Source organism: Salvia miltiorrhiza, chromosome 5, assembly GCF_028751815.1.
Source record: "Salvia miltiorrhiza cultivar Shanhuang (shh) chromosome 5, IMPLAD_Smil_shh, whole genome shotgun sequence".
NCBI classification, from domain to species: Eukaryota; Viridiplantae; Streptophyta; class Magnoliopsida; order Lamiales; family Lamiaceae; genus Salvia; species Salvia miltiorrhiza.
The window spans coordinates 7,132,893-7,145,292 of record NC_080391.1 but is presented as its reverse complement, the minus strand read 5'-3'; positions in this window follow the sequence as shown (position 1 = coordinate 7,145,292).

Below are 12,400 nucleotides of genomic sequence, written 5' to 3'. Positions count from 1 at the left end.
ATCGAATTAATTTAAAATGCACTCATAAATACTTCTTTCGCTCCATTAATAATAATGCATTATTGTTGGGCACCATTATTTTTTTTTTTTTTATTTTTTTTTTTTTGATCGGTCAAAGTCATGTTAGATGTTAGTAGTAATTAGTTCCCCATCCACTCCAAGAACCACCTTATCTCTCCATTCACCAAATCCACCTTATATCTCCAATCTCCAATTCGCTCCCAAGAGGGATCGAACCCGGGTCACTTCACTTAAGTGAGGACCCGGTGGCCAGTGGGCTAAGCCCCCTGGTTTGTTGGGCACCATTATTAAAAAAAAGAATGATTAAATGATAAAAGTGTCTATAATTTTTTGTGAGAGAGTGTAATTTTTTTTAAAACATAGTATTATTAATGGGGGCGAGGGAGTAATACAAAATCTTTTATAGCTTATATGGAATAAACCAGGGGGCTTAGCCCACTGGCCACCGAGTCCTCACTTAAGTGAAGTGACCCGGGTTCGATCCCTCTTGGGAGCGAATTGGAGATTGGAGATATAAGGTGGATTTTGGTGAATGGAGAGATAAGGTGATTCTTGGAGTGGATGGGGAACTAATTACTAACATCTAACATGACTTTGCCCGATCAAAAAAAAAAAATAGCTTATATGGAATAATGGAAATAGTTGATATGCTTCGGCGCCAATGCTGGGCTATAATATTATGCGGTGGAAAAGATAGGAAATTATGAAGCATATATATATACGTGTGTGTGTGCACATGAGAATGAGAATTCAACACTTGACTATATGCATTCACGCTGCACACAACATCATCATTGTGTTTTCCAGTACAATCTCATTCTATGAGGTCCACCTTCACATTTTGAGAAATTCATTATATTTCGAGCATGCACTTATTACTATATAAATATTTTTTTAATTACTATATGGAGTATTCATTTTAGTCTTTGAACTGCCAGAATTATATTCCTTTCTCTAAATTTAAGCTTATGAATATATTTGCATATTTCTTCAAAAAAAATTGCATATAACAAAATAAATATTTTTATTTGCAGTAAATTTGAAATTGGAATTAATAAAAAGGAACTGTCCGCGAAGCTGATTTCATCTTCTTCAAGATTGAAGCAACATATATAATCCAATAATAAACGATTGGGTGATAGAAATGGATTTTAGTCGGCTCGTGAAAAATAAATACTTTAATATATGGATCGGTGTCTGATACATATATATTAATCGCGAATAATTTTAACATTTAATCGAACGTTAACATTAGGAAATTGCTCTGACGATATTTGCCATCATCACTAATGTTGGACTTTGATCAATCCATATGTCAAAATGTAACTTCTCTCAAAATTGGTAAAGCTCAAACTTTGATTTCTCAAAATAAAGGTCTTGAACGATGAAATTTTGAAACTTTGTGACCTCAACAAATTTAGGAGAGTTAATGCTAACAAAGAAGAAAAGATTAGATACTTATTTGATATATTTTAAAAGTTAAATAAAATTCGCAAACTGAGCCAAAATTATTTTATTTAAATGGCAGTCACTTTTAAAAGTAAACAAAATTCCTAACGAAAATTTTACGCACCATTTTTGGTGATTTTGAGTCCATTGCCCATTGGTGGCTCTGCTTCAGCCGACAAGTCTGTAAGAGCATTGGCATCGGCATCCTCGATGCCTTACTCGAACTCGAGTTTTCGAGTATGCTCGAGTGATTTTTTTTTTTTAATTCTCTTATCCTCTTTAAAAATTTCTCTCTCCTCTTTAAAAACTAAAAAAATCAAATAGGCTATCAAGTAACCCCAATGCAGCACTACCTACTCAATAACACAACCACTATCAAGTAGGCTATCAAGGAACCCCCAATGCGGATGCTCTAAAACCGTGTAAAGCAACTAGTTTTCCAACCGTAGCTTAAGAAGGTGTTTGGCTAAGCTTATTTTAAAGAATTTATAAGCCCTTGGAATTTATGAAATGTTTCAAGAATTTATAAAATGTAGATCTCTTAAAAATTTATAAAATGAGTGTTGCTTATAAGATAATGGAAAAATAAGTTGGGATAGAAGTAGGAGTGAGCAAAATCCAAAAATCCGAACCGAACCTAACCGAAATACTAATTCGGTTCGGTCAATTTGGTTTTCGGTTCGGGTTTGGTTTTGAATTTAGAAATTTTCAATTTTTCGGTTCGGTTATGGTTTTTATGAAAAAATATTTGGTTAACCGAAAACCGAACCGAAATAATAATTAATTTAATAATTTATATATATTATTTAAAAATTAAAATGATTATTATTACTACTATATAAAATAGTCAATAATTACTCTAAATCTCAGTCAATTTAAAAAAAATAAACTTTTCAATAATTACTCTTAATTTATACTCTTAATCTTTGGTTAAGTTGTTTTGAAATTTTGGATTATTATTTTTTAAGGATTTCGAATCTTGTATATTGAATGTTAATTAGTTATTTAAACTTTAAAAAATATATTGTGTATTTATTTCGGTTATTTGGTTTTAACCGAAACCGAACCGAAATATTTCGATTCGGTTTTGTTCGGTTTTAAGCATGTTCGGTTCGGATTTGGATATTAATTATATAATTCGGTTTTAATTTGGTTTTTGTTATTCGGTTCGGTTCGGTGACCGAATAACCGAATGTTCACCCCTAGATAGAAGAACTTATTTTTTGGAGAACTTATAAGCTCTTGGAACTTATTTTTACAGTTTATAAGTTGTTTATGAACTTATTTTGTCAAACATTTTGAATGAACTTACAAGCTCTTAAACAACTTATAAGCTGTTTTGAAGAACTTATAAGCTCGGCCAAACACTCTCTTGCTCGTTTTGACCGAATTTATATCCAAAAAGTAAAATAACAATAAACCAAACGAAATACATTTTTGGTTCTTAAAAAAAAAAAAAAAAGACAGAGAGAGAAATGCATTTTTATATTCCTTCTGTACACTTTCTAATAAATGTGGGACAAAAGAAACAGTTGTCCTATTAATATCAACAATAACTTTATAATAAAAAAATGTATGCTTATTACTCTTGTAGACATAGTACCCAAAATAACAAAAAATAAAAAATTTAGTAAATCTTCATGAGGTTGACTGCTGGTTGGTTAGGTCCGATTAATCGAACCGTGAATCCAGGGGCGGACCCCGCCTGGAATTTGGTAATTTTCGCAGGAATATTTTAGTATTTTTATTTAGGGTGCGTTCTCTTCGGTTGTAAATTTATCATGAAAAATGAAGGATAAATAAAATTTCACCCTTTAAATCTTTCCTTTCTTTTTTTACATATTCTATTTGACCCTTACTCATTCCTCATTTACACTATAAAGAAGGGATAATATTATCCCTTCAAAAATGATGTGATAATATTATTCCTCATTTGTAGTGTAAATGAGGATTTAGTAAGGGGCCAAGTAGGAAATGTGGAAAAAGAAAGAAAAGATTTAAAGGGTGAAATTTTGTTTATCCTTTCTTTTCTCATGATAAATTTACAACAAAAAAGAACGCACCCATATAAAATATAAATTATTTTCAACCATTAAATCATCAAGATTTACGGTTGATTCATCACCTTGTTGGATGAATTCATGGTCCCGAGTTCAAATCTCATAGGTAGCAAAAAATTATTTTTCGCAATTCATACATTTGCACAACGAATTCATACGTGTATTACATAGAATTCATACCTTTTAGCTAGTTCGTATTTTATTTGATAAGAATTGTTTATACCGTAGCCCTCCCCATATATATATATATATATATATATATATATATATATATATATATATATATATATTAATAAAAATAAAAAATAGGTTTAAAAATAATAATAATAATAATAATAATAATAATAATAATTTTAGTGTTAATTTTCGCATCTCTCAATCTAACCTCTGAAAATCTCCCAATTTTTGCAAAGTTTTATTCATATGAATTTTCTGAATTGCTTTATATAAACTTGAAAGTCAGCTTGAGAACTTTATTGTTGATGTGCGCATGGATGAAAAGTTCTTAGAACTAAGTTATCATTGTATTTACCAGTTGCCACTGCTATAGTCGAAAGAGTCTTTTCAGTAATGAAGATCATCAAGAGAGTTCTTCTCAATCATATGGGAGACAATATTTTGAACGATTGCTTATTATCTTACATCGAAAACGACGTGTTTGTAAATATTACTAATGAAGCTATTATGCAGAGGTTTTAAAACATGAAAATAGGGGAGAAATGTTGTGATTTTTGAAATATTTTGACTTGTTATGTAATTTAAATGATATTATAAATTAAGTTAATGATTATTGTTTATTATTTATTTAAGTTTTATTATTTATTTAATTATTAATTTTATTTAAAAAAAATGGACCCCCTAATTCTAAAGTCTGGCTCTAATTTGAAGTTTGTGAAGATTAAGGATAATTATTAATGGAATTGTTTCCAAAAACATAGTAGGAATGAATCAAAATGAAAAGAAAAAAAAGATGTTCAGAGTACGATATAAAGATAAAAAGAATAAAATTAATTGTTTTCTTGGTATTCAAATTTTGAAGACTGATAACACTTATTGGAGGATAAAAAGAATTAATTGTTTTCTTGGTATTCAAATTTTGAAGACTGATAACACTTATTGGAGGACGTAGAGTAATTCCATAGAAATAGAAAGGCATGGCCGCATGGGTAAGGCTAACTACTAAGAATGGGCCAGTCAATATGGTATATTTTGGGCCTTAAGAAATGGAAGAATAATGGGCTGATCTTTATCTTTATTTTTTCTTTTTATAAATTAACAATATTAAATAAAAAAATTTAAAGGTCGCATCACAAGGGATTTAGGAATGATTAAGGCATTTAGGAATAACCATTATTTTGGCCTGAACATATTATCCGAACCTTCACTTTTCCCTTAGTGAGCCCGTTTGTGCCTAATTTGCTCCTGTTTTGTTTGATTAAAAGTCACATATATTGAGCCTTAGCCTATTTTCGCCTGCTTTTGTCCCTTGAAAACATGTGAATTCACTAGATTATGCCGAGATGAGAAGATGATTACTCCTATAATTTTAGTGTGTTGAGAGATAGTTCATTGATTTTATTGGGGATATATATGCTGTTGAAAAAAAAAAAAAAAAAAAGAAGAAGAACAGAAAACAGAAAAAGAGAAAGAAAGAAAAAGTTCAAAGAAAATAAAGGGCTTATTGTGTATACATTCATTCATTTTTTATGCCCTATATGTTATATGGAGTTGAGCACACCTTTTTGAGGATTGTGGATATCTTGAGGAGCTACCCTAGAGTTTCATTGATGGAAGGTCTGGTGTGTTTGCATGTTTTCAGTTACATATTGAGCATCTTTGATCATGTTTTTTTCTTGTTTATCCCACCTATACGTACCCTAGCCCCATTACAACCAAATTGCAAGACCTTTTGATTTGTGCATTGGTTCCATATTTTGGTGGAGATAGTGACATAAGGGCAAACTAAGTTTGAAGGCATAAAGTTGTGAATTGTGTGAAACTATTATGTCCATATTTTTCTTTTGAGAGGAATTGAGTGAACTTGGTGAGGCAGGATTGAATTTGCACAATTTTGACTTGAATGAAGAACATGGCATGATTTTTTGAGCAAGAGCATGGTTAGTGGTTTGTGGATGATTGTATCTTGATCAAGACTTCGAGTATTATCTATCATATTGTTGCCAAGGCTTTGTTTTGCTGTTTTGAGTCTTCTTTTGTTCCTTCCCTGTCGTGTTGTTCTTTTTGGTGCTCGAGGGTGAGCTTTGTTTAAGTGTGGGGGGATTTAAAATTTGGTGCGTCGTTTTACACCAAAAATATCCGGCAGTCAGCCGGTATGCCCACACTGCGCAGACAGCAGTAAGCAAGATCGTCTCCCAAGGGACTGGCAAGAATTTCTCTAATTAAAGCCTGCAAGTAACCCACGAAATTTGACATTAAAATATAGAAAATACTAAACTTAAAATTAAATAAATAAAATCTGAATAAACCAATTTTTCCAATTAACCAAAAGATGAATGAAAATTCAACAATTAATAAAAGAATTTCAGCAATCAATTAAGCACCCTAGCTCAATTATTCCGATCATCGATGCAAAAATAACTTTAAATTATGCAAACAAACCAGTTATAACCACCGAAGACGCTTCTGACGTGATCTTATTTCTCCTTAATTATTCGGTAACCAGAAAGACGCTTCACTAATTACTACCCTAATCGACTGACAACCGTAAGAGACGCTCTATAGGTTTAATGAGCCGACATCATTAATATCTAGAGAAACCCGATTCAAAACCAATAAACTCTGACGCAGGATTATTGAATTAAGACTGCTTTTCCCTTGACCCTGATGTGTCAATTTACCACTAATCAAACCTAAACCACAATTACGGATGGCCGGTTCAATTGGCTATATAATTAATTCTAACCCAATAAATATTTGCAACTATCTAAAGGATTAAAACAATTACTATCATTAAACATGGAGAATTGCAGATGCAAGCATAAAAATAAAGTATAAGAACAATTAGATCTCACAGAATAATTTCGCTAGTGCTTCCCTAATCGTTGCCGGAATAAGCGAATTTAGCTAGAAAATATAATAATTAAACTAAACAAATAAGTAAATAAATACACGAAAAATTGAAAGAAAAAGAAACTTGAATTGAGTTCCAAAGGTGGCGTCCAGTATTTTCTCCAAAATAGCGGCTGGAATATGATGATGTTCTCCAAAAAGTGCCGACTTCTCCTATATATATGTAACTAAGGAAAAGTAAATAATTACTAACCTAAACTAATCTAATAACTAAAAGAAAAGAAAAAGTGGCGTAAAGCCCAAACAACTAACTAAATCAAACAACTAACTAAATCTAATTCTAATCTAATTAAAGTGGCGCATAGGCCCATTTATTAGAGACTAGGCCTAATCTACTAATTAAAAGAAAAATGGCGCAAGGCCTTGGGCAAAATAAAATAAAATAGGATCACTAATAAGTAATAAGTAATAAGAGTTAAAACTCCAGCAGCAAAATCTCTTTCTCATCAGTTCAGCTTCAATCTTCATAACTTAACACTTCAAAACTCTTCTCAAAAGCAATCATTTTCTCCAAAACCTATCAAATACCATCAAAATTCATATAAGACCATAATTCATATCCAAGAGATGATATTTAACACGAATTAAGCATAGAAATCACACTAAAATCTCCCAAATAAATGCGTATAAATACGCCCAATCATGAACCCAAGACCTTCGGCTTTAGGCATCTTTATCTTTCACCCACTTGATTGGGGCTTAGCTACAAGCCCAAAAGTGTGAGGTTAGTTTTTAATAACTAAATGTTTATGGAGAACAAATTGTGAAGAAATAATGTGCTTAATTATATTAGGAAATTGTGAATAAATAATATTCAAATTTCGAACAATAGGAAATAATTTTTTAAAATGTGCTTAAATTATGTGTGGAGAACAAATTGTGAAGAAATAATTTTCAATTATCTTGTGAAGTTCATTAACATTACAATGCGTTTGATGTTGTTAGGGATGGGTGGTTGAAAATATATTGCACATTTTTTATTTTATTTTTTGGATCCAAAAAAGTATTGTACATAAAATAAAGAAAGCTCTAATATTGGTATTTGGAGTTTGATCACAGCGCTGAAACATCCTCCTCATGCACTTATGTGATTAAAATTAAAAACTTAAAAAATGCGTATTAAATTTGTCAATATTTTTAGAAAGTTATCTATGACGTGCACAACCAAAAAGTTTTTTAAAAAAAGATACCATTTTTTTTAAATTGGCTCTCATTAATATTTTACTGGTTCATATATATTATTTGTTTTTCTTTTGTCTTTTAAAAGAAACCATGTACTATAATTTAAACACAGCATGCGTCTCAGATTGTATTGCTAAACAACACCAACGTTAATAGCAAAATTATGTTATTATTGGCAAACAATATTACTTCTTTGTATCTGAAAACTACTCAAATGATTTATTTGAAATGTGAAAGAAATTAACCTATGGAATGTACGTAATTGGCCATATATTTCTTACTATAGAGATTGAAACAATGGAAATGGAACAATTGACTTGAGAAGCCCTAATTATATACTGAGCACGGTGTATCTTAAATTTTTCTGCTTGAATTTCCTATCAAATATATAAATCCCCTACCAAATATATGCAAGGGGATATGATTGTATTTGTTTATATTTATAACGGAATGATATTTCCAATGATAAGAGCATTGTAGCATAGCGTTGTTCCTTTCCTTTTTAAGGGCGAGTGAGTGAGCATGATAGGAATTCCAATCCCCTCACCCCCATTAAAAATAAAAATAAATAGAAATAAGGTGGTTGCGTATCCTTTCCTTTATTGGTAAAAACTGCCAACGCCTAGCTAAGTTCTTGGCTTCTGATACTTGGGCGGTTAATCTCCAATATTCGCGGTACAATCTGAAGATACTAGGACAGTTATTTGGACGGTTAACAAAGTAATGGAGCAAACCAGATATCAAAAACATGCATATATACATACAAGAGCATGCAAGAATATTGATTGCTTGCAGAAAATGAAGATACAGATTCCTCGAATTAATTTGTTGGCTTTGTCTAAATCAAATTCCATCTCAAACTCAGCTTCCTTATCGTCCACTCCAACAAAATATTCAAATCTAAGAAATCCTGGTAGAAATTAATTAGAGATGATGAGCATAAGTTCAAGATTAAAATTGTGTTGGGCAAGAAGCTTTCACAAGGAAACAATCAAGGTGACGTGGGAGAAGCCCCAGATAGGGTGGACCAAGTTGAACTACGACGGTTCGTGCAAATGCAAGACCGGGAAATGCAGCATCGGAGGCATTTTCAGAGACGATAAGGCCGGGTTTGTGCTAGGCTACGCGCAGTCCATTGGTCAGAGCAACAGCACCATAGCGGAGCTGGCAGCCCTCGTACGAGGCCTTGAAATCGCCATCGAGAATGGTTGGACCCACGTGTGCCTCGAGGGCGATTCCAAGAGCCTCGTCGACATTATTGCTCAGAAACGGGAGCCCAAATGCCACCAAGTGCAAACCCATCTTCAACGCGTCAATTTTATCATACCGCAATTCCAAAACTGTCTCATCACACATACTTATCGGGAGGGGAACAGAGCTGCCGATAGATTCGCGCAGATGGGGCATCGCTTCAAGAAACCGCAGATTTGGAGGCACATTCCTCCCAATGAGCTTATGCGTATTGTGGAAGAAGATGCGCAGGGCAAAACGTTTCTTCGAAGAAGATAGCCTATATGTAAATTATTATAATTATTTCGATTTGGGTTACTTTCTCTACATTGTTTTAGTTTGGATGCGTACGTTTTTCTTTCGAGCTGGCCTGTCACCATCGACATATTGTACAGTTCAGTTGTTGCGGTTCTGTAACACGGTTGCAGCGTATCTGCAATTTGTTAATCTCTTATTTTGTAATAAATGCTAAAAAATTTACTGAATACATGCTCAAGATTTGAAGGTTTTGTATATGTTTCTGAACTATATTACATACCTGCAATGTAATCATGCACAATCTCTTCCAAACTATATATAGTCTTCAAAAAAAAAAAAAAAAACCACCAGACTATATACATAGATATATGTGTCTACATAGAGATATAATACTCCCTCCGTCCCACTTTAATAAACTTTTGTCTACTAAGGAAGACATATCGTCTGCAGATGGGATCCTCTGTCCCAAAATATTGTGTGTACCACGTGTACCACTCTTCATTTCTTTGTTTTATAAATTGTTTTTTATAAAAATAAAAATTATTATTATATTATAAACTCTAATTAGTATTTATCATTGAAAAATTAAAATTTAAAAAAATATATACCCTAACTTTGAATTAATGAACCCAAATAATCTATTATTAATTCAAATAATTATAAACCCTAAATGGATGAGTGAACCATTGTTAATTATCTTTATATTATATAATGGCATAATAAATTAAAATTGAATAAAAAATAATTAAAAAAAAATAAAGAATGGTACACGTAGCACACATTATATTTTGGGACTGAGGATCCCATTTGTATCGTCTGCAAAGGAAGATGTATGGTCAGAGTAGTTAGAAGTTATAGCATCAGGGCCAATTATATTTATTTAATTTATTTTCTCTATTTTATTAATTGTAATTATTTCTATTTATATATATGAGAATACAACTCACTATCTTCTTGAGGTGAGTTTCATAAAACTCTCACATGGTATCATAACTTTGTCTATTACACTTCAAGTGTCTTGTTTAATTTTTTTGGGGATTGTCCCACTTCAAATGTCATATTTCTCTTTATAGAAAAAGTTAGTCCCAAAAAGTGAGAATATTTGGGACTCACGTCACCTTTTCAACTCTACACTACACCATTTAATAATTTAATTAACATTTTTTCTTAAATTACTGTGTCGAAAAAAAAAATAGGACACTTAAAGTGGGACGAAGAAAGTACCCTTTTGAGATGTAACATATATGTCCACTTAAGAATTGTATTATTTATTAATCTGCCATAGAAAAATAATTGTAATTATCTTATACATATTAAAATAAGACTTCCAATTTGAAGAAAATAAATAAACTTTACTGTAATATTTGCTGTATTAATTCAAATATAATTATAGTTTTTATGGTTTTTTGTGTAAGTTAAGTTGAACCTCAAACTCCCATTTAGTCGTGGCCAACTCACTATATTAAGATGTTCCTTTTCAGCAGTTTAATTACTACTTACTTAAGTACAATCCTATGTCATTAATATATGACATGTCTACATAAAAAATGACAAGCAAATGCCATCGGTTATAAATGTTAATTACTCCACCCGTCTATGAAAGAACTTCCTATTTTTCCTTTTTGGGACGTCTACAAAAGAACTTCCTACTTATTTTTGGACTATACCCCACCACTTATAATCCTCTTACTTTTCACTTTTCACTTTTCACAACTCCCAATATTAATTATAACACTTTTTCACCACTCCCAATACACTCAACTACCTTTTATCCACTCTCAATATACTCAACAATATTTTTTCTTAAAACCTGTGTCACTCCCTCCTAGGAAGTTCTTTCATGGACGGAGGGAGTATAATTTATTATATTATAATAAATTTTATTTTAAAATAAAATTTTATTGTGAGACAAGATTATTTACACAAAAAATATTGGGACACTAGGTGATAAATAATAGTTCAATGTCTTTTAATTTAGAAAGTCCTTAAGAAGTAAGAATATTCTAAATTGTTCCTACTTTACTTTATTGCCTCGTCATATAAAATGGATTGAGCCAAATGATTGACCAATGCTTTATAATAAACTTAAAAACTATATGCATGTGCATTGATTTCTTACAAAGAGACTTAGAGATCAAATTCACTTAAAATCCATGTGCACTATTTCTTCATTCGTACAAGTAACCTTAGAAGAAGCATGCATGGGGGATCGATCATATTCGGTGTTTGTTTGGTTTTTTTTTTTTGGTCAGGAAATAGGAAACTTTATTAAGGGAAATCCAGCATGGCACCAGAAGTACCCTACCAGGAATGAAAATAAAATGAAATCAAATAAAAAAAGTAAGGGATTTCATTTCTTTTATTTCTTCTCTATTTTGAGGGTAACAAATTGAGTGAGTGTGTTACCTTCAACTAAGGGGGTGTTTACTTTGGTGGATAAGTCTTGATTGATAAAAATAGTAAGACTAATCTCTTGTTTACTTTGATGGATTGCAACTTTGGGATATCCCAAAGCTCTTGATTATTTTTATCCTCTAAGCTAATTTTGCTTAATTCTTATCCCATCAAAAGGGTGAGATTGGAGTAATCCTACTCTTGAGGATAAAAATACTCAATCATTCATTTTATCAGTCATGCAAAGTAAACGCCCCTTAAGGGTATTGGTTAACTCATTAATCAAATCAAACATTAGGGGTGAGCAAAATCGGACCAAAACCGACGGACCGGACCGAACCGATCGATTTTTTCGGTCTAGGTCGATTTTGGTCCATGTATTGGTCCGGTCCGGTCCTATTTTCTTGGACCGAAAATATTTCGGTTCGGTCCCGGTCCCGGGGAGGCCAAAATTGACGAAAATCGGACCGAACCGAATATATATATTTTAAATATATATTTAATATTTTTATTAATATTATTAATATTTTTATTAATTTCTAATATTTTTATTATTTTCTAATGTTTTTATTAATATTTTTATTACTCCCCCCATCCCACTCCAATAGGCTCGTTTTCCTTTTTGGAACGTCCCACTCCAATAGGCTCATTTTCCATTTTAAGTAAAAAAAGTGTACTTAATTGGTGTGGATCATACCATTTTTCTACTAAAAAGT